This window comes from Choloepus didactylus, chromosome 18, assembly GCF_015220235.1.
Source record: "Choloepus didactylus isolate mChoDid1 chromosome 18, mChoDid1.pri, whole genome shotgun sequence".
Lineage (NCBI taxonomy): Eukaryota > Metazoa > Chordata > Mammalia > Pilosa > Megalonychidae > Choloepus > Choloepus didactylus.
Window position 1 is genome coordinate 45,684,457 of NC_051324.1, and position 20,843 is coordinate 45,705,299.

At 52.0% G+C, this 20,843-nt stretch overlaps 1 long non-coding RNA gene across 1 annotated transcript; it reads right to left on the reverse strand.

Annotated features, from left to right (window-relative positions):
* Nucleotides 1-7,578, reverse strand: LOC119513516. Its single transcript, XR_005212653.1, has 3 exons — nt 7,501-7,578; nt 529-598; nt 1-328 (listed from the first exon to the last, which is right to left on the reverse strand). It is a non-coding gene; the product is annotated as an uncharacterized LOC119513516 (long non-coding RNA).
* Nucleotides 7,579-20,843: the final 13,265 nt, after the last annotated feature.

Genomic DNA, 20,843 nt, shown 5'->3' on the forward strand with positions numbered 1-20,843 from the left:
ATTTTTTAAAAATTTTTATTGTAATAACTTATATGCAACCTAAAATTTCTCATTTAAACCACATTCAAGTATATAATTCAGTGCTGTTAATTACATTCAAACGTTGTGCTACCATCTCCACCATTACCTCCATTTTATACTGAGGAATTTGAGGCTCAGAGAGGTGGAGCAACTTGGCGAAAGTCACACAGTAAGGCTTCTAATCCTGTGTGATCTAGCCCTTGACCATTTCTTTTAACCACTTATGCTAAATAGTTGCCATTTAGACAATACTCCTCCGGGCAGATCCAGGTTTGGTGGGGCTTGAAGCTTGTACCATTTGGAGGCCCTTGTTAAGGAAAAGAAAAAAAAATTGTAAATACAGAAGTAGGTACAGAGCCTGGGAAGGGGCCTTCACCCAACTTTACTGCTTGTGAAGCATTTCACCTGCAGACTCCCATTTCATCCTCCGGGCTCTCTGTGAGGTCAGGGCTATCATCCTCGTTTGTCTTATGAGGAAATGGAGGCTGGGGGTGGAGGGGAGGTTACCTCAGTGTCCGTGGTCACACAGGTCCCGGGAGACAGAGCCAGGACTGGAAGCCACTGACCACAGCTGTGTCTGTAAGAGACAAAGTCCAGGCAGATGTTGGTCTGACAGCCGGACGAGCCTAAACAAAAGCAGCTGTGATAACAGCTCTCTATGTGGTGTTTGGGGAGAGGACTCTCATCCCTGCCTACCCCTATGACAGCATCTGTCCCCGAGCTGTGACTCCAGAGCCGCCAGCTTCTCTCACGGTCCACTTTGTGGCCCAGCATCTCCAAGGATTAGGATATATCTGGGCTTAAGGAACAAGAAGCTGACCTGGGTGGACGTTGAACTGTATGTAATCTTTGCCCTCCTTCCAGCTGGCTGCTGGATCCTCTACTTTGTTCTTGGAGAAGGGGAGACAGTCAGGGCCAGGAGGGCAGGGATCCGGGGTTCACATGCAGTGTGGGCAGGGGTCCCATCTGAAACAGCACCAAAAGTCCTGGAATGACAGGTTGGCTCCAGGCCAGGTGTTATCTTGTTGGCCATCCCAAACAGGAATGACCAGCATGTCCGATCCCAGGGCTGGGAGCAGGAAAGGGATGAGAGATGGTTTTTCCTCTCTAGGGGAGTGTCCAGAGGGAATGTAGGAGTGGGAGCAGGGGCAACTTGTAGGGGGAGGGCCCGAGCTAAGGAATGTGGGGAGTGTTAGACGGATCTGGGGGGATGGAATAGGAGTGGAGGGAGCTGTGGAGCCTGGAAGGGTCTGGGCTGGAGAGATGCGGACAGAGAAATCCCAACTTCATGTCAAAGGTCTGAAATCCTTTGGTTTCAGTGACATCATCCACAGCCTCATCTCATCCATCAGTTGATTTTATCACATCAGCTCTTGATCTGTCTATCAACTCTTTCTGATGGAGAGTGGACCACCCAGGAATATAGACAGAGACAGAGAAACAAGAGCATGCCAACAAACATATGAACCGTGGTGTCTGTTGTAGGGCCATTGAGAGTCAAGAAAGGCTTCCTGGAGGAGGAGGAGCTGGACATGGGTTGGGAAAGAAAGGACTAGCAAGAGGAGGCCCCAGGAGAGAAGAAAGGAGAAGAGTTGGGGCCTGGTTTGGGGTGAAGTTCTCCCAAGTGGAACAATGACATTATCAATATCCTATAAAGGCAGCTTGCGTTTGTTTAGTGTGTTCGCCCCAGCCTTCTCCTGCACCTTGCTCTCACAGAGCCCCGCCACACTGCCTGGCTCCCTCTCACCTCTCATGGGAAGGGTCACTTAGGTTATCAGCAAAGACCAGTGTCTGAGAAATATGATTGAATGGAATCATGGTGCCATGTGGATTAAAGGCGGGCTCTCTTCTGCCCTCTCGCTGTGGGCGAGTTACTTTCCTGCTCTTGGCCTCAGTTTCCCCATCAGTGAAATGAAAGGGCTGCAGAAAAATCTCCCCATCAGCTCTGGCATTCTTTGTGTCCCAAGGCTCCTAATATTTGTCAAATGAGGTGGACAAAATCTCTGCTACTGAACTAAGACTCATTTCTATCTGAGACTTGAATTGAAAGTGCAAAGTACTGGCGAGGGAGGGAGGGTGGGGAAGTGTGAATGGGTTTATCAGATTTCCTTTCTCCACGACCCAGATGGAGGCTGAGGGAATGAGGGGGTGGGGAAGGGGAGCCCAGTCCCAGGCACCTCGGATCTCCGTCAGCCTGGAACATTTACTGATGATGTGTGGCTCAGAGTGGAGTACCCCCAGGGATGCCAAAGCGGAACAAGGGCCTCTTTCTGGAGGCCAGGCTTCATCCTGAAAGCTTCCAAATTTAAACAGGCTAAACCCACATTGCATTGTATTTTAGGGATGGTGCTTGTGGGGGCAAGGAGGGATGTTAGAAAGACCACCCTGGCTGCCTGTGAAGTTGGCATTGCCTGGAAAGATGGGCCCAGGAGGTTGGAGGGGGGATTGCCACTGTAATTGTTTGGGCAAAGGATGAAGTGGGCTGAGCAGGGGCAGACAGAGGGAGAGAGTGGGCGAGAAAGACCCAGAGCACTGATTTGATGAGGACAGTGGGATCAGCGTGGTGAGGGGTGCTGGGGTGGGGGAGGAAAAGAGAAGAGTTTCTGGGGATAAATGGGTAGTGACCCCATGAGGGCGTGGGGCATGGGGCCCCAAACATCAGGGGACTTCCCTGCCAGCAGACCCTCCCTGACTCCCTGCCTCTCTCTAGTTCTTCCAGCCCTTTTCACCATCCCCTTGCCTGGCCTGGGACCCCACACGGTGGCCTAAATATTTCCTAGGGAGAGGTCATTCTTACTGTGGACCCAGGCAGGTATGTGTGGGGGGTTCATCTACCCCACCCCTCATACACAACCCTACTGCATCCCTAGATACTCGTGGGCTGCAGTGGCAGCACCTGCGTGTATGTTCACCAGAACACGTGTCTGTGCTCAGGTTCCCTTCTGCATCCACGTGCATTCACCCGTGTGACTGCCTGTCTCTGAAAGTGGTAAGGGAGTTAACACTGACTGAGCACCTGCTGTTTGCCCAGCCCTTTCTATATGTTATCTTTTAATAACCCTATAGAGGTGGAGCTGTCCTCCACTTCACAACTGAAAATAGGAGGTGCCCAAGGTGAAAGTGGTGTGTTTTCTCCCATTTAGCTGGATACTCTCCCAGGGCTGTCTGATTCCAGAGTCGTGCCCTATCCTCAAAGCAGGCGTCTCAGGGCCAGGGTGTGAGAAGTGCATATTTCTATATTTGTCCTTTTGCTGATGGCTGCAATTGGCCCAGTGGGTTGGGGCAGATCAGTAAGGTCCTAGGGGAGTGCCTGAGGGAGTGGAAGGTGGTGATGTCCAACTCCCACATGCCACATACTTCTGTCCTGGTCAATTCGTGTCGCCGACCAGCTTGGACCTGCCCCCAGTAGAAGCCAAAGTCATCATGCTAAATTTTGCCTTCTTTGTCACTTAATACTAATGGATGTGGGAATGTATCTGCTATCTAATAGATGAAATGCGGTTTTTTGCTCAAGTAGAAATAAAGACTAAAATACCAAAGTGGGAAATCCTGTCTCCATTGTGTCTTGCTAATATTTAATTCTCTCATTTGGCTTTCAGTAACTCAGACCACATGGTGACAGCACCCAAATCGATGCCCTCTCCAGCTCCAGCCCTGTTGATTCAGTGGCTAAATCTATGTCCCCACTTGGAAGTTCCTTGGACACCACAGACTCGGGAAACCCCAAAATGCCCACCGGCTTCCCCGGCCGCCCTCCTCCCTGATGTGCCCTTCAGCTGGCAGCCTGGACCACTTCCTCTCCTTCACTCCCCCCACCTTAACCAATCACCCTGCACCACTGAGTCTGCCTTGTTGACAGCGTCCCAATTTGTCCTCTTTTCTGCCCTGCCCTGGCTCACTGCCGGAGTGGCCAGAAGGGGCTTTCTAACAATCTCACCTCCCCACATGCCTACTTCACACCTTCAAGTTTCCCCATTGCTCCTTGACCAAGCACTCCTCTGAACGGTCCTGCTCATCTTTCTGTCCACTCCTCTTGCTACTTCGCCTCCCAGTTCCGCCCCCTGCCCTGGAGCATCCTGTGATTCCTCCAAGAAACCAGGCTTTCTCTTGCTTCTGGCGTTTGCTCTTCCTCCTGCCAATTATCTTGGCTACCTCCTCTTCTTCCAGGAGGCCGCACCTGAGTCGTCATGTCCTCTGAGTGGAGTCACCTGTCTGCCCTCCCCTGGAGTAGGGGCCCTAGGGGCCCTGACATTGGGTTAAAAGGGCGCCTTCCACTCACCCACCAATGTTCATGGCTTCAGCCCCTCCATCTCTCCAGAAGCTTCTCTTGGGCACCAATCTCCTCTGATGGGCAAACCCGGTACTTGTCTTTGATCCTTTGCCCCCTGACTTCTCTAGGGCAATGCCAGTGACCCTGTTACCTCTCCCTCCATATTTAAACTCCTCTCCGCCCTCTCCTGGTCCTTCTCCCTTACTTTCCCTTCCCAGCACCCCCACTCCCCCTGGGCTGGTAGTCTCAGCCCTCTTCCCACCTGTCTCCTCCCTGCTTCCCAGGACACTCCCCGCCCCCGTGTGCTGTTGAAATCCACCCAGGCTCCTCCAGCCACCTGCCGCTGGCCGTCCCCAGGGTCCTCTCACACCTGTCCCCAGGGAACTCAGCACCTCCCCTCGGCCCCCCATCCTCTGTCTCAGTGCCTCTGTGCGCTCCCAGCAGGGCTCCTCGAACTCACCAAGCCTTTCCATGTCACCCAAACTTGGCCCGTGCTGGCCCTTCTGCCTGAAATGCCCCTTGTCCACTTGGAAAATATTCACTCGTTCTTTGAACCCTTTCACGGGCTTTCACTTTCTCAGTAAAGCCGTGCCTCGCCCCCCAGCCCCACACGCACGCAGAGGCGGTCATTCTGGAACCCTCCAGGCCTCGCGCTAACTTCTAGCCTGGGCTTGTCTGGTGATTTTAGAGCACCAGGACCGTGGCCTTGGACAAGTCTCTTCACCTCTCATTGTCTCAGTTCCCTTATCTATAAATAGAGATAAAGTTACCGAGCTCATGGGTTTGTTGAAAACCAGCAGACCTGGGACCCACCCGTCCCTCTCTGAGTGGCGGTTGTCATGGCCACTGTTGATCACACCTGTGTCTCCTGGCCCCCGGGACGGGCCTGCACACAGGGTATGTCTTCAACCCCTGTGTGTCCACTGACTTCAGCTGGCCACATACTACTGTTCATGGCCCTAAAAAAGGCATCAGCCGAGGCGCGGAAGAGGCTCTGTCTCTCTAATATCCCCGCGCTCCTGCCCCTCCCCCTCCCCGGGATCCTGTTGGGACAAACGTCTTGGCTCAGTGGGTTGAAAAGGAAAGTCAGAATTCTGAGGCATGACTCGCTGTACCCACTGACTCACTTCCTCCTCCCCGCCCGCTCCGGACGGGCTGGGGCCCTGAGTAAGGCAGGTCGCAGTCTCTTCCAGCCCTAGCCCCCCAGCCCAGCCGTCCCCAGCCCCTCTCTGCTGACCTCACCCCTGGGGGGACAGTTCCTGCTGGTTTGGGAGAGTAAAGGCTGGTGCAGCCCTCCCCCCACCCCCCAGCTCCCTCCCCACTAACTGTGTGATGGGAGAGAACTAATCCAGAAAACGCAGGTGTCTCTCGCCCCGTTCTGTGTCCACAGCTCTGCCCACAGGCACTGCTGACCCCAGGGGCCTGGGGAATTCAGAAATTAGGACAGTTCTGTGGGTTTGCAAACAGATTTCAACAGAGTGAAGGGGTTAGCCTCACAGGGCAGCCTGAGAGGGGTGGCCCAAGCCCTGCTCTCAGGGTGCCAGGACTGATGGGGAGATGGCCTGTCCCCCAGAAGGCTGCCACTCAGAGGTAGGGACACAGTCTCCAGCCTCAGGACACCCCAAGTCTGGTGTGCAAGGCAGGGCACCACTGTGGCTTTGATCTGGGGGGCAGCACCAGTTCCCCTCCTCCTAATGGCACTCTCCTGTCCTGCCAGAGTCACAGAAAATCTCGGGAGGATGAAGGCCTTGTCTCCTGAAGGCTCCTATTAAAATGCAGGACCCCTACCTGGCAAGGGTAGCTCGTGGGTTCCTTAGCTGGGACGGGGCAGGAAGTGACAGCATTGCCAAGGCAGGGCCCTGGGGTATAAATGAGCCAGGCAGCCATGAGGGCAGAGGACAGGAAAGGGCTAGAGCATGGGGTGCTTGGGGTAGGAGCTGGGACAAACATGCTTTAGTGGGGAGTGGGTGGGGTGGGCAGGGGGTGAAGGTAGGCCCCGAGCGGAGCACCTGCCATCTCTGGTTAGCTGTTAGCAGCTAGCTCTTTCCTTCAAATCAGGCCCCCAGGGTCTTGGTGTTTTCTCTCTGAAGATCCCCTTCCACACCTTGACCCTGCATGTCAGGGACTCTTCTGAGCGGAGGAGTCGATGGGGCCTAGGGGCTGTTAAGGCCACTCCTTCAAATAAATGGCTGAACTGCTCTGGGTAGTGTCCCTGAGGGGCGTAGCTCAAAGGCAAACAAGAGCACAGCCCCATGGACTGCAGAGCGGGGCCTTGGGGTACAGCCAGATGCATTGGAGGGGACAAGGGGGCAGGGAGATGCAGGGGTCTGGGGAGTGGGGCAGAAATCCCAAGTGCAGCTGGCTATAAGGGACAGGCTCATGACTGCATTGGTGCCTGGCCCAGGAGAGTGGGCATTTGCTTGCTGGCCAGCTAATGTCACCAAAAGGTTACACAGGGTGTGAGCTGACATTCTTCACTTGTGGATCAAATCTTCCTCTGGTTGGTAATGAGATGAGAAGGGGGGAGGTCTGTCTAGCAGAGGACAAGGGGCCTTAGATGGAAATCCACTTGGGAGATGTTTGGGAGGGGCAGGGAGGAGCTGGCGGCTGGTGGAATGTGGGGGATGAGGGAGAGGGCAGGGACAAGGATGGCCAGTGGGTCTGGGGGTCTCTAGGGCCCCCTAGGTAGAGAGAGAGGCAGGTCTGGCTGGCAATCTGCCCAGGGCCCCCAATGGGGATGGTGGCAGACAAGGAAACCAGAGCCCAGGAGGGGCCCCAAGGTTGTAGGTACCCCAAATCCATGGGCCAAAGGAAATTCTTAGGGACCCTTCCCCTTGGGCACTAGGCATGGCTTTAATGGTAGTCAGACCCCACCAGCCTGGACCCCAAGGTCAAGCAGGTCCCACAGGAAGCCCACCCAAGCTAGCCCCCTAGAGCCCTGACTCCCACGTACCTCTGAACCCTCAGCTCTGCCCTTCCTGCTTGCCTGCCCTCTTGCTGTCCCAGCTCTTGGTGACCTGGCTGCAGTCCCAGAGGCCCCCACAATCCATTCTGTGCAGGACCTACCCTCCTCTCTGCACCCCTAGATGCCCTGAGAAGACCTCAGAGCTCTACACAGGCCCCTTCCCACCAGTGCACAAACATGTCTGGACCCAGGCCCTGCCATTGGTGGGTCTCCCATCCAAAATGCACCCTGGCTTCTCACTCACCTCTGGCCATTTCTGAGCCTCGGTTTCTTTATTTGCGAAGAGGTGACAATCATGCCCAACTTGCAGGCTGGTTGGGAGGATGAACTGAGAGCATCTGTGGGAAACACCTGGCATCACGCCCAGCACACCGCACCCTTCCCTTCTCTTCCCTTGAAGACAGTCGTCACTGACCCCGAGAGGCTCTCCTATTCCCTCCTGACTGGACCCCGTTCAAAGCCCAACCCCGAATCCCTCGAAGAACCAAACCCAAAGCCCAGCTCCTGGCCTTGAGCACAAGGATCTCCATGCCCCCCACTGCTGACCTTCCAGCCTGCGTCTATACTCTCCCCCTCCCCCCCCAACCCCAGCTCCAGCTCACGGGATGTCTCTCCAGTCTCCAAAGCCTGCTCGCTCCTCTCTGGAGACCTTCACCCAGGCTGTTCTCTCCACCTGCTCAGCCCCAGCTTCCACTGGCTCCTGTCTTTGGATGTCTCCCCCTCCTTCCAGGCTGGCTGGAATCCACCATCTTCCCAGGCTCCCCAGGTCTCAGCTGATACCTTCTGCTCCTGTGTAACCCCATGTCTCCCTCTGATAGAGCATTTGTCACCATCAGCCACATGTTGCTTATTAGCTTGGACAGTCACTGAACCTCTCTATGCCTCAGTTTCTCCATCTGTAAAATAGAGTGAATAATTGCACCCAAATCATAGAGTTGTCATGGAGAGTAAATGAGAATTGCAAAATGCCTGGCACATAGTGAACACTCAATAGCTGTTGGTTTTTATTGGGATGATGGTGCCAATGGTAGTGGCAGTGGCTAAATGTCCCTCTCAACAGCCATCCTTGACCTCCAGGAAGGCAAGCTCAGACCCTCTCCCTCTCCTCCCTGCCCATAGCTCCTGCCACTGTGCTCTGCTTGGAGTAGAGTTCAATGATGTGCACCAAACTGAAATTTTTCTGGTTCATGATGCTCCCCACAGGTCTCTTCAGGGACGTGTTATTGTGGGCACAGGGATGTTTCCACATCAGGGAAATGGACACCCAAGAGCTAGTGGATGCACCAGCACCTGGGGAAGATGCCACCATCACAGAGGAGCACAGTGGACTTTCCCCAGGGCTCAGACTGAGACTCCAACACAAGGATGGAGATACAGGGGAAGCAGGCATCCTGGAAACCTTCCTGGAGGAGGGAAATGGGGAGAGCCAGGTTGAGAAAAAGGGATAGTGGGTTTTATTGGGAGTCTCAATGTGCCAGTCCCTTTATATATATGCTGTCCTTTATTCTTCATGACAAACATATGAGGTCAGTCACATTACCCCCTTTTCCAGAAAAGGAAACAAAGGCCCAGGCTGGCAAAGTAACATGCCCAAGGCCACCAGCTGGCAAGGGAGTAGGATTCGAACCCGGGTCTGCTGGGCTCCAGGAATGGGCCCAGCCGAGAGGCTGCTGAGACTGAGGATGGTGGGAGAATTCCAGCCCCAGGCCAGCTGCCCGCTTGGCGGAGAAGCTGTGGGCGGGGAGGAAACAGTGACCAGAAGCCAGGGGCACGCGGCAAACAAGGGTGCCAGGAAATGACCTGGACCCAGAGTCCTTCCTCCCGGCCCACCCTGCACCCCCGGCCACCCGCTGCCACCGCCGCTCCCTCCTCGGGAACACAGAAAGGTGGGCTGGAATCCAGGGGGTGGCCCTGCGTGGGGGAGGGGCCAGGCCCCCTGCCCGTACTCATGGGAGCCAGGGGCACAGGGCAGAGTCCAGGGGTCTTGCCCCGTTTGTCTCACACCAAGACAAGCTTGGGGCCTGACATGGAGGAGATGCTCCTTAAATGTGTGTTGAACGGAGATAGCATGCACTGCGGTGTCAGCACTGCTGGAGGGGAGGTGGTCCTGATGGCATCTGCCCCCACTTTGTGGCCCTGGATGAGTAGCAAGAGGTTCATTTCCCCATCCATCAAATCAGGGAGTTACCCTGGAATATGCACCGCCACTTGGGTAACTTCCAGCTCTAACAATGCAGTTCTATTAATTCTTCTACTCACTCCCTGTTTTGTTTTTGTTTTTTTTGTTTTTTTTCTTTTTTCTGTCCTGGCAAAATCCACAGTAGAGCTCAGTAAATACATTTTGGTACAAATGAAATGGTGGGAGGAATTGCAATCATATGCAAAGGCTAGTGGAAGAGTAGAGATTTGTTAAGAGCAGGGACTCTGCAATCAGAGGGCCCGGGCTGAAATTTACCTTCATCACTTGCAACTGTGTGACCTGGGCAAGTTACTTAACCTTGTTGAACTTCGATTTCCTCATCTGTAAAGTGGGGATAATAAGAGTGTATACCTCATAGGGTCACTGTGAGAATTAAGTGAGATAATACAAATAAAGTGCTTCAGAAAACATCTGGCACATAATAAGTGCTCAACAGATGTTAGCTTCTGTAATAATTATTATTCCTGGGAGAATAAGTGATTTCAGCAGGCAAAGATGGGTGTATTGCGTGTGTGTTGTATGTGTGTGTGTGTGTGTGTGTCTCTGTGTGTGTGGTAGGGATGGGGGAGGCAGTGGGAACATCACATGCTAAAGCATGGAGGCAGGAAAACCCAGTGCAAGGTTAAGGCCAGTCCAGCCAGATTCATTGGGAAAAGGCAAGTTGGGGGCAGCTGGTGAAAGACCTTGTAAGTTAGACTAAGAAACTTGGACCTGATCTTGTAGGTTGGAGTTTCCCAATTGGTGTTCCCTAGAGCAACAGAGTCCCATGAGAGGCTATAGACATTCTGGGGAAATACAAGGTGGGGGCAGGGACTGGATATCCACATGATTTGGGGCCCCTACCTCACACCATATACAAAAATGAACTCAAAAATGGATCAAAGACCAAGGTAAGAGCTAAAACTATAAACCTTTAGGAAAAAGATAGGGATAAATCTTCATGACTCAGGGTTTGGCAATGGGGTCATAGATATGACACCAAAAACACAAGCAACAAAAGAGAAAATAGATAAAGTGGACTTCATCAAAATTAAAAATGTTTGTGCTTCAGAAGATACTATCAAGAAAGTGAAAAGACAACTTACAGATGGGAGAAAATATTTGGAACTCATCTATCTGATAAGGTATTTGTATCTAGACTATATATATAAAGAACTCTTACAACTCAATAATGGAAGACAAATAACCTAATTTAAAAATTGGCAAAGGATCTGAATAGGCATTTCCCCAGAGAAGATGCACAAATGAGCAATAAGCACATGAAAAGATGCACAACATTGTTAATCATCAGGGAAATGCAAATCAAAACCACAATGAGATACTACTTTACGTCCACAAGAGTGGCTATAATAAAAGAGTCAGAAAATGACAAGTGTAGCAAGGATGTTGAGAATTGGAACTCCACTGTTGGAAACAGTCTAGCAGTTCCCCCAAAAGTTAAACAGTTACTATTGACCAAGCAATTCCACTCTTGAGCACATCCCCTAGGAGAAACGAAAAGCTATGTTAGTTTGTGCTATGGACAAATGTCCATAGCAGCACTATTTATAATAGCCAACAGTGGAAATCCATGTCCATACTGTGGAATATTATTTCATTGATTTATAGGATATATCTACACAATGGAATATAATTCAGCCATAAATAGGAATGAACTGATTTTTGCTATGATGTGAACCTTGAAAACACGCTGAGTGAGAGAAGCCAGACACAAGAAAAGTCACATATGGTATGGTTCCATTTCTTTGAAATGTCCAGAATTGGCAAATCTATAGAAACAGAAAGTAGATTAGTGGTTGCCTGGGGCTGGAGGGGCACAGGGGAGAGGTTGGGAGAGAGAGCTAAAGGGTATGGGATCTTCTTTGGAATGACGAAAATATTCTAAAATTGATTGTGGTGATGGTTGCACAACTGTGAATATCTAAAACCCATTGAATTGTACACTGTAAATGGATGAGTTGTATGATATGTGAATTATATCTCAATAATGCTATAAAAAAGAAAATACCAGTGTGTATGTGAATCTGTCATCTAGAAAGTTTGGGATATCTGGGTTGAGGAGGGGAATGTTTGCTTCAGGACTTCTCTGGACCTTTTATGTACTAATAAGCAGGGTTAGACTCCCAGAGGGGATTACGGTATGCAGCAAACTTGTTTGACCGTGGGATCGTCTTCTTCAAAGGAGCCTCTCTTAACCTCTCATAAAATACTTCACAGAACATAATTTGGCAAGTTTGACTGCAAGCACTGGGGAGCCATTGGAGATCTAAGCAGGAGACGAACCTGGCTAGAGCTGCACTTAGATGCCAAGCTGCAGCAGGGAGAATGGAAGCGAGGAGAACAGCCTAGTGGCCCAGTGTGGTGAGGTGGTTAGTCGTGGGCGGACAGATGGAGGCTAAGGAGTGCATGGGCAGAGGCCATGGAGATGTGGGGGTGTCAGTGGTCTGAACCCAGCATTGGGGAGGGATTGGCCTGCTGTTCCAACTTGCTAATGCTGCCATTTTGCAAAATACCAGAAATGGATTGGCTTTTATAGAGGTGGTTTATTTGGTTACAAATTCAATCTGAAGGCCATGAAAATGTCCAAATTAAGGCATCAACATGAGTATACCTTCACAGAAGGAAGGCCAATTGGTGTCTGGAAAACCTTTGTTGGCTGGGAAGGCACGTGGCTGGCATCTGGTGATCCCAGGTTGTGTTCCAGCTCCTCTCTCAGCTGCTGTCTCTTTGCTCCTTCTGTTTATAAGCTCTTTTGTAGGATTCCAGTGATTAAATCAAGACCCATGCTGAATGGGCAGGGTCACACCTCCATGGAAATAATCTAATCAAAGGTATTACCCATAGTTGGGTGGGTCACATCTCCATGGAAACAACCTAATCCAAAGATTCCAACCTAATCAACACTAATACATCTATCCTCACAAGATTGCATTAAAGTATATGGCTTTTGGCAGGACATAATATATCCAATCTGGCACCCCCGCCCTCTCAGGCACCCAGAAGGAGGTTGCTCTCTCCTCAGTGCCTGAAAGGGGTGCCTCCCATTTTGCCCTGGGCTCCCTGACCCAACCCCCAGGAATTCCCAGACCCTCCCTGACTCAGACAGGAGCTCCTGACCGTCCTGGTGCTTCCGGAGAGGATGCCAGGGGTTCTCATTGGTCCCAGATGTGTTTATGTCCCTCTTCCTGGAAGTGGGATGGGCACCAGCCTGGTGAGGCTGGCAGGGGTGGTGAGGATGGAGGCACAGGATCTGGGGCCCGTGAGAACCCTGAGGGGGGCAGCAGCAGCAGCGGGGAGCAGGCAGGCTGGAGTGGGGTCTGCGTCAGGCCCACAGGGACACCATTCCCCACCCGGCGCTCTCCCCCCAGGCCATGGAAAGCACACCAAGAGCTCAGGGCTGAGGGATTTGGGGAAGGTTAACATTTACTGGGCATGTGCTCTGTGAGCTATGCCAGGCTAAATGCCTTGCACACATTATCCCATTGGATCCTTTAAATAATCCTATTAAGGTCAGTACAATTATTATCCACATTTTTACAGATGAGGCAACTGAGCCTTAGAGTTTGAATAACTGGTCCAATATTACACAAGAAAGCATGCAAGGGAGCCTCATGAAATTAGGTTAGAAATTGAGTTGTAGAGAAAGGAGCAAGGTTGGAAAAGCACACAGGCCTCCTTTTCTTCCCAGCTCAGCTCAGCTCAGCCTGGCATCCACAGTGTCTCACGGAGGCCCTGGGAGTGGGGGCAAGCAGCACCCCGAGTCCACTGCAGCCATCCCCCTGCGGCAGGTGGCTGCATGTTACCTCAGGTCCCCAGCTGCCTGGTGTGGAAACTGTCCAGAGAATTCTTTTTAAAGATGTCAGTATTGCCTTGGACTGAGGCTATGGGCAGAGGGAGCAGATCCAGGGAAGGTGGGAGGGCTGTGCCCCACCGGACAGGATGTTCAGCTGCCTCTGTGGTTGAGCCCCTGGAGACAGGATGAAAGCAGGTGGGTAGTTCTCCAGAAGGGGGCGCAGCAGAGCAGGGTGAGGCCCGTGGTCAACTTTCCCAAGGGCAGGCAGGGCTCAGTTCCAACCCAGAACCAAGCAAGGGTGTCGCCGAAGGGCAAGAAGCCAGATTGCAGAAAGAATGTCCATCTGCAAGGGATTCGGTACCCAAGAGAGAAGGCTTGGGGTCTCTGGCTGGGAGAGCTCCTGGCAGGTCTGGGGCAGGGGCATGGCTGAGATGGCGCTGCCCAGGGTGATGAAGAAGATGGTGTTCCTGCTGTGACCAAACCTCCTTGGGGACCCCGTGGCTGGACCCCCAGATCCTTGGCACTGGTCCTGGCTTGGAGGCAGGGGGATGGCCATCATGGCCTCCTCCCACAAACCTTCCTCTGTGGCTGCAGGAAAGAGTTGGCTGTGTGGGGAGGGGTGGGCACCATTCACTCCCCAAATATTTACGGAGAGTGTTCCTGGCACTGGGCCCGGAGCCGGGGCCTCGGGTCAGGCCCTGTTGTGTCCATTACTCTTGTCTCACTCAGGCGAGCGGGCCCTGGACACGGGGAGGGGGAGGCACTGAGGGTGGGGGTGCAGAACAGTAGCCAGGGCTGCTCCCTCCCGGCAGCCCACTCGCCTGGCAGGAACCTGGCTGTAAACCAAAGGGCTCTGAGTTGGGAGGCCGGGGGCAGGGAGGGGCCTCCGGGGGATGGGGGTGGGATGGGAGCAGCCTCTCTTGTCTCCCTGGCTCAGATTATTCAGCCCCCCAAGAATGGGGCTTCCCCGGGGGCCAGGCTGGGTCAGACAAGCTTCTGCCTGCCTTACATCCTGGGCGGGAGGCAGTCCCTGGGGGCACAGCTGACAGGAAAAAATAATCAAGAAGCTTGACAGGGGTGGGAGGATCCGCCCTGGGCCCCGGGGGCCTCCCTGCACACACCCTGGGCAGCCCTTAGACACACACTCAGAGTTGCCTGTGGGTGGGGAGAGGCTGGGGTGCACCCCCAGAAAGTTAAGGTACCGTTTCTGGGCAGTGTCCAGGGCCCCAAACCTCTGCTTTTCTCTCCCTCTGGGCCAAGACAACCCAGGCAGCCCCTGCTGCCCTAGTTCTTTCTGGAGCCTTCCCTCCTGCTCCCCTTCCCCTGCTTCCGTCATCCCACTACCACCCACTGGCACAGACAGGCTGGGACAGGAATCCAGGCACCCACCCACCTGAGAGAGGGCAGGTGGGAGGAGGGGAGCCAGGCGGGAGAACTGGCTGTTGAGCATTTCAAGCCCAGACCCTCCACCTGCCTGTCCCTTCCAGCCCCCACCTGTGCCCTGGCAGGCTTCGGGGTGGGGACACAGGAATAAACAACACCCCTTCTCCTTTGGTGTGGTTTAAGTAGCTGAACTTGGATTTCAGCCAAGCCTCTTACCCACCAGGTAAACAACCTGCTCCCTTCCCCCCCACAAAGCCATTCTCCCCGCCGACTGCCCCATCTGCCTCCTGGGAGCCCCACTTCTGCCTCATTCTCCCCAGTCAGGGGTGGGGCTGTCAGTCTGAGCGGCTCCAGGTCCTCTGGAGCAAAGGGCACTAACAAAGGAGTGGACCCTTCTTTCCTAAGTCACCTCCTCTCCCCCTGGACCTGGGCTCCCCCAGCTGTAACTGACCACAGGGGAAGGTGGGAGCTGGGAGCTGAGAGAGCTCCCCAATTCCTGCCATTGGAGATGGGGGTTCCCAGTCTGGGTGACAAGGGTAGGTCCGCCCCAGAATCAGGGTGCTTGATGGGAAAAGTGGCTGTCATGGGAGAACTGAGCCCCCCACTGAAAGGTCCTGCCTCTCCCGGCTCCCTCTCTCAAGATATCTTCAGATTGGATTGACTCAAAAAGCACCAGAGAATGCCTACTCTGTCCAAAGCCACGCTGGGCATCTTGGGACAGATGGAGAGGAGGCCACCTGGTCCCCGGCCACTGGATGTCAGCCAGGGTCAGGAGGGGAGAGATACAGAGCAGGCCCCAGTTGGCGTGGGGGGCCTAGTGTGGTCAGTGTTCTGGGTGGCTGGGGGGTAGGGACAGGGAAAGCCTCTCTGATGAGGGCATCTGGGAAGACTGGCTGGAAGAGGAGGCATTTGGAGATGGGTCTTGATGAGGGGGTCCCTCAACAGGGCTCCTGTGCTAGTTTGTATATATTATGTCGCCCAGAAAAAGCCATATTCTTTAATGCAATCTTGTGGGGGCAGATGTATTAGATTAAGTTGGAATCTTTGGATTATGCTGTTTCCATGGAGATGTGACCCACCCAACTGTGAGTGACACCTTGATTAGGTGTGACCTCTTGATTGAATGTTTCCATGGAAACGTAGCCCTGCCCATTCAGGGTGGGTATTGACTAGTTCACTGGAGTCCTATAAAAAGAGCTCACAAACAGAGGGACCTCAGCGCAACTGAGAGTGATACCTTGAAGAGGTCCTGCAGCTTAGGGAGACATTTTGAAGATGGCCATTGAAAGCTGACTCTGACATTTTGGAGAACGCCATTTTGAAATGCAACCCAGGAGCAAGCAGACACCAGCCATGTGCCTTCCAAGCTAACAGAAGTTTTCCAGATGCCAATAGCCTTTCTCCAGTGAAGGGACCCGATTGTTGATGCCTTACCTTGGATACTTTATAGCCTTAAGACTGTAATTTGGTAACCTAATAAACCCCCTTTGTAAAAGCTCCCGTCTCTCTTGGGTGCCTATGGCCGCTCCTGCTGCCCCCTCACCCCACCCCACACAGGCCTGGAGCCTCCTTCCCCACCAGGAGCCCAAGCGCTGGCCTGCCCTCCATGGCCCCTGCCTCCCAAACACCCTCAGCATCTGCACCTACGAAATGTAAGTGAACCCCGGGTCCCTGCGGATTGACTGGGGTCAGGCCGGTGACATGTCCATGAGAGGTGAGACCCTGCGCGATGCACCTGGGGACAAACAACTGCAGGGAAGCAGCGGGAGCAAAGACCTCAGAGGAGTGCAAGCTCCAAGTTGTGAGGGGCAAACGAGATGTTCCGGATAAACCTCCTCCCCTCTCGTCCTGGCCTCCAGTCTCAGCTCCTGCTGACCCCTGACTTTCAAAGAAGCTGCACGTGTTACCCAGCTGCACACGACCAGCTGACCTCTCTCTCCTCGGGGCCTGGGGCAGATATTTAATCCTTTGTTTCCTTGGGTTCCAGTCCTTTGGCCCAAGGACAGGCGTAGGGCAGGGGAGCGGAGGTGGGGGCTCCTGCGGGCCTTGGACGCCAGCAAGGCGAACCTCCACAGCTTCCTCCAGCCATGGTGGCTTTGTCCGCCGCCGTCCTCCACGTGTCAGCTCCTGTCTGGACGAGAAGCTCTTACCTTCTGCAGCCCTGTGCCAGGCAGAAAGGGGCTTGGGAAAGTCTGTCGAGCTGGATGGGCCCTGGACTGCAGCTAAATTCCCCTGTATGTTTTACAAGAAACCCTGAATCTTCCAAACTTCTAGGCTCACCTTTCCCTTTCTGATAAAAGAACCACGCAGGAGCAGCTTACCTGCTCCTTTCCCAGAAGGCAGCACCCCCACTGAGGCCAGGGGTTCCGGGCACATTGCCCCTTGCTCCTGCTTCCCTCTCCTGGTTTCTGGCTTTTGCTGAACTCCCCACTTCCTCTCTGCGTCTCACCTGTGAGGCTGTTCGCTCTGACTTTTGTCAGCCCAGGTGTGGACGGCAGCCCCCCTTTCCTTTTAATTCCTGCAGGCGGGGTGGTTCCTGAGGGGTGAGGGCGTGGAGAGGGCAAACGCTCCATCCCTGAACTCCCAGGTACAGCGCGCTGTCCTCTTCCAGCCATGTTTTCATCTCAGCCTGGCCTCCCGCCGTCCTCTCTCCCGCTCCCCACACCTCTCTGCAGGGACTCTCTCCTGAGGGAACCCCAGCCTTCTCCCAGGCTGTTAGCAGGAGGCACCCCTCTCTCCCTGCTCTGGGGAGGGGTTTCCTGTTGCATCCAAAGAGAGCTCGCTTTGGAGGAATTGTGCTACCAGCTTTCACAGTAATAAATGAAACGTTTTTTTTTTTTTTTTTTCCTTTCCACTCCACACAGATGGGGAAACTGAGAACCAGAAAGGGAATGTGACTTGTCCAAGGCCTCACAGAATGAGAAATAAAGTAGAAATGAGAACCTAGGACTTTTCATTTCCCATCTAAGTGCTGTGAGTTAATGAGTCTCTCTGGAGCACCATTTTATCTTATGTTAATGTGAACATTTTATTGAAGTGAAACTTACAGACAGAAAAGTGATTGGATTTTTTACAAAATGAACACACCTGTGTAACTAGAACCCAGATCAAGAAAGAAAATATTTCCAACACCCCCCAAACCCCCTCATGCCTCCTCCCAACTTCTACCTTCCTTGAAGTTAACTGCCATCCTGACTTCGACCATCGTAGGTAAGTTTTGCCTGTTTTTGAAATTTCTATCAACAGAATCAAACAATAACGTGTGCTTTTGTGTCTGGCCTGTTTTTCTCAACATTAAGCTTGTGAGATTCATCTGTGTTATTTGAAGTTATAGTTTGCTCATATCTATCGCTGTAGAGTATATCACTGTATGACTATGCCATGGTTTATTTAGCCATTCTACAGGCCGATGGACATCCAGATGTTTTCAGTGAGGGGGTGTTGATCATAGTGTTGGGGTGAATACTCCTGTGCACTTTTTTGGGGGCATATATGTGTGCTTTTCCATTGGATGCATTCCCAGACGTGGAATTGTTGGGTCATCGGTGCTGCAAACATTCAGCTATAGTTGATGCTGTCAAAGTTTTCCAAAGTGGTTGTGCCAATTTACACTCCTACAAATTGGGCAGGAGAATTTTACTTGCTTCATATCTCTGCCAATATTTAGTAGTGTCTGCCTTTTTCATTTTAGCTCATCCTGATTTAAATTTGCATTTTTCTGGTGGCTAATGATACAGAGAACCTTCACATATGTTTGCAGGCTGTTGGGAAAGCCTTCTTTGTGATGCCCTCCAAGTGTCTCACCCATTTTCCACTGGGTTGTCTGTCTCTTCCCTATTCATCAGTGTGAGTTGTTTATATGTTCTGGATACATGCTCTTTATTAGTTATATGTATAACAAATATCTCCTCCAACTCTGTAGCTTGCCTTTTCACTCTCTTAGTGGTGACTTTTGATAAACAGAAGTTATTAATTTTATTGGAGAACCACTTTTCAACTTACTTCCTTTATGGTTGGTACTTTTTGCATCTTAAGAAATCTTTGCCAATCCCAAAGTCATGAAGATATTCTTCAACGTTTCTTCTAGTTGCTTTACCTTTTATAGTTGTATCTAAAATCCACTTGGAATTTATTTTTGTGTATGGAGTAAAGTAGGGGTCAAGATAGTTTTTGTCTAGATGAATATCCAATTGACCTGGCACCATTTATTGAAAACACCATCCTTCTCCCAGTATGGCACAGCAGTGGTGCATTTGCCAAAAATCAAATGACTGTATTTGTGTGGACATGTTTCAGGCTCTCTGCTCTGTTTCAGTGGTCCGTCGTGCACTGCTGCTACGCTGTCTTAATACCTGCGAGTGAAAGTCCTCCAGCTTTGCTCTTCCTTAAGAGAGAGTCTTGGCTATTTTTGATCTTTTGCCTTTCCTTATAAATTTTAGAGTCAGCTTGTCAATTTTAATTTACACACATAAATTACTGGGATTTTGATTGGGATTGCATTGAATCTGTAGGTTGATTTGGGGGAGGATTGACATCTTTACAATATAGAGTCTTACAATCAAGAACATAGTATATCTCTCCATCAATTTAGGTCTTTTTAAGTATTGCCCAATAATGTTTTGTGGTTTTCTGTGTTGTGAGTGATCTTGCACCTTTTTGGTTAATTTATTTCTGGGTATTTTATATTGTGTGTAAAGAGTGTAGTTCTCTTAAGTCCTTTTCCTAATTGTTCGTTGATAGTATAGAGCAAAGCAATTGATTTTTTTATACTGATCTTGTATCTAGTTACCTTGATAAATTCACTTATTTATTCTAATAGTTTGTTTATGTATTTTTTGGATTTTCTATGTGTACCATCATGTGTAAATATTGGCAGTTTTATTTCTTCCTTTAAAATTCTCACAACTTTTTTGCTTGCTTATTCCAAGAAATATTGCCACCTCCGTGGCAGGGCTGGACAGCACTGGTGATATGAGACCTTTGTCTGGTTCCTGATCTCAGTAGGAAAGCTTTCAATATTTTGTCATTAAGCATGATGTTTGCTATTGAGATTTTGGGGGTTGCACTTTTCTGATAAGAGAATGGAGTGGGGAACACTGTGGAAGGGGAGCCCCAGGGAGTGGCCTGCTCTTCAATTTATAAAAAACACAACCAAGTTGCCTCCAAATGGGGGACACCTCCATGATGTCCCCCATCTTCCTCGAAACCTGGTCGAAACCTCAGCCTAGTCTAGATTTGTTGAGAACTCTCCTTTGATTCTGGAACATGAAACCACCAGCTCATCCCTACCATTCCTCAGGGAAACTGAGGAACAGAGCAGGGTAATGACTAGTCCCTGGTCACATAACAAGCTAGTGGTACAGCCAGAATTAGAGCCCAAGTTTCCTGGGATCCCAAGCCCCCTTCAGCTGCTGTAGGCAGGGGTTGGGAGCTGGCCAAAGAGCAGAAGGATGTGCATGTGCGTGTGTTAGCAACAGGGCAACTTTCTCCAAGCCCTGGGCCCAATATCCACAGATGCTGCCTCAGGAAGGTGGGCAGGCAGCCCCTCTCCCAGCAAGAGAGGAAGAGGGGCCCAGGGCTTGGACAAAGTTACGGGTGGAGGTGGGAGGTGGGTCGTGGAACTGGTCCTCGCTTCTAGTACTGTGCAGTTTGGAAGGGGCTTTGGGGAGATACCTCTCCAGGGCAGTGGGAAGACCCAGACCATCAGCCTGGGAGCACCTGAGAGACCAAGGACTCTGACGCCAGAACCCTAGTGCTCCCAGGGCTGGGAGACGTGGACAGCCAGAGAGGGCCTATCCTGGCCCCAAGACACACAGCAAGATGGCACAGAGCCAGGCCACAACCAGATCCCAGGGCTTGCGGCTGCTCTGGAAGATGGAGACAAAGGCCCTGTGGGGAACCCTGACCTGGATCCCTGGCCCCCCATAACTGACTCTGGGGGTGGCACAGAGGAGAGGGCTGAGAGAGGGAAAGGGAAATGGAGGGGAAGAAAGGAGAGAACAGACTCTAAGGGTGAGGAGCCAGGCAGGGGTGTGAATGTGAGGGCCTGGGGGCACATGGAGGGGGTCTGAGCCCTGGGAGGACAAGGGGGAGAAACTGGAGCAAACCCAGATGCAGGCTGTTAAAGCCAAGCAGCATTCTTCCCCTTCTGGCCGGCCCCCCACCCCCACGCCCGCCTTCCCGCTGGGAATGTTCGGAATGTGATGAGCTG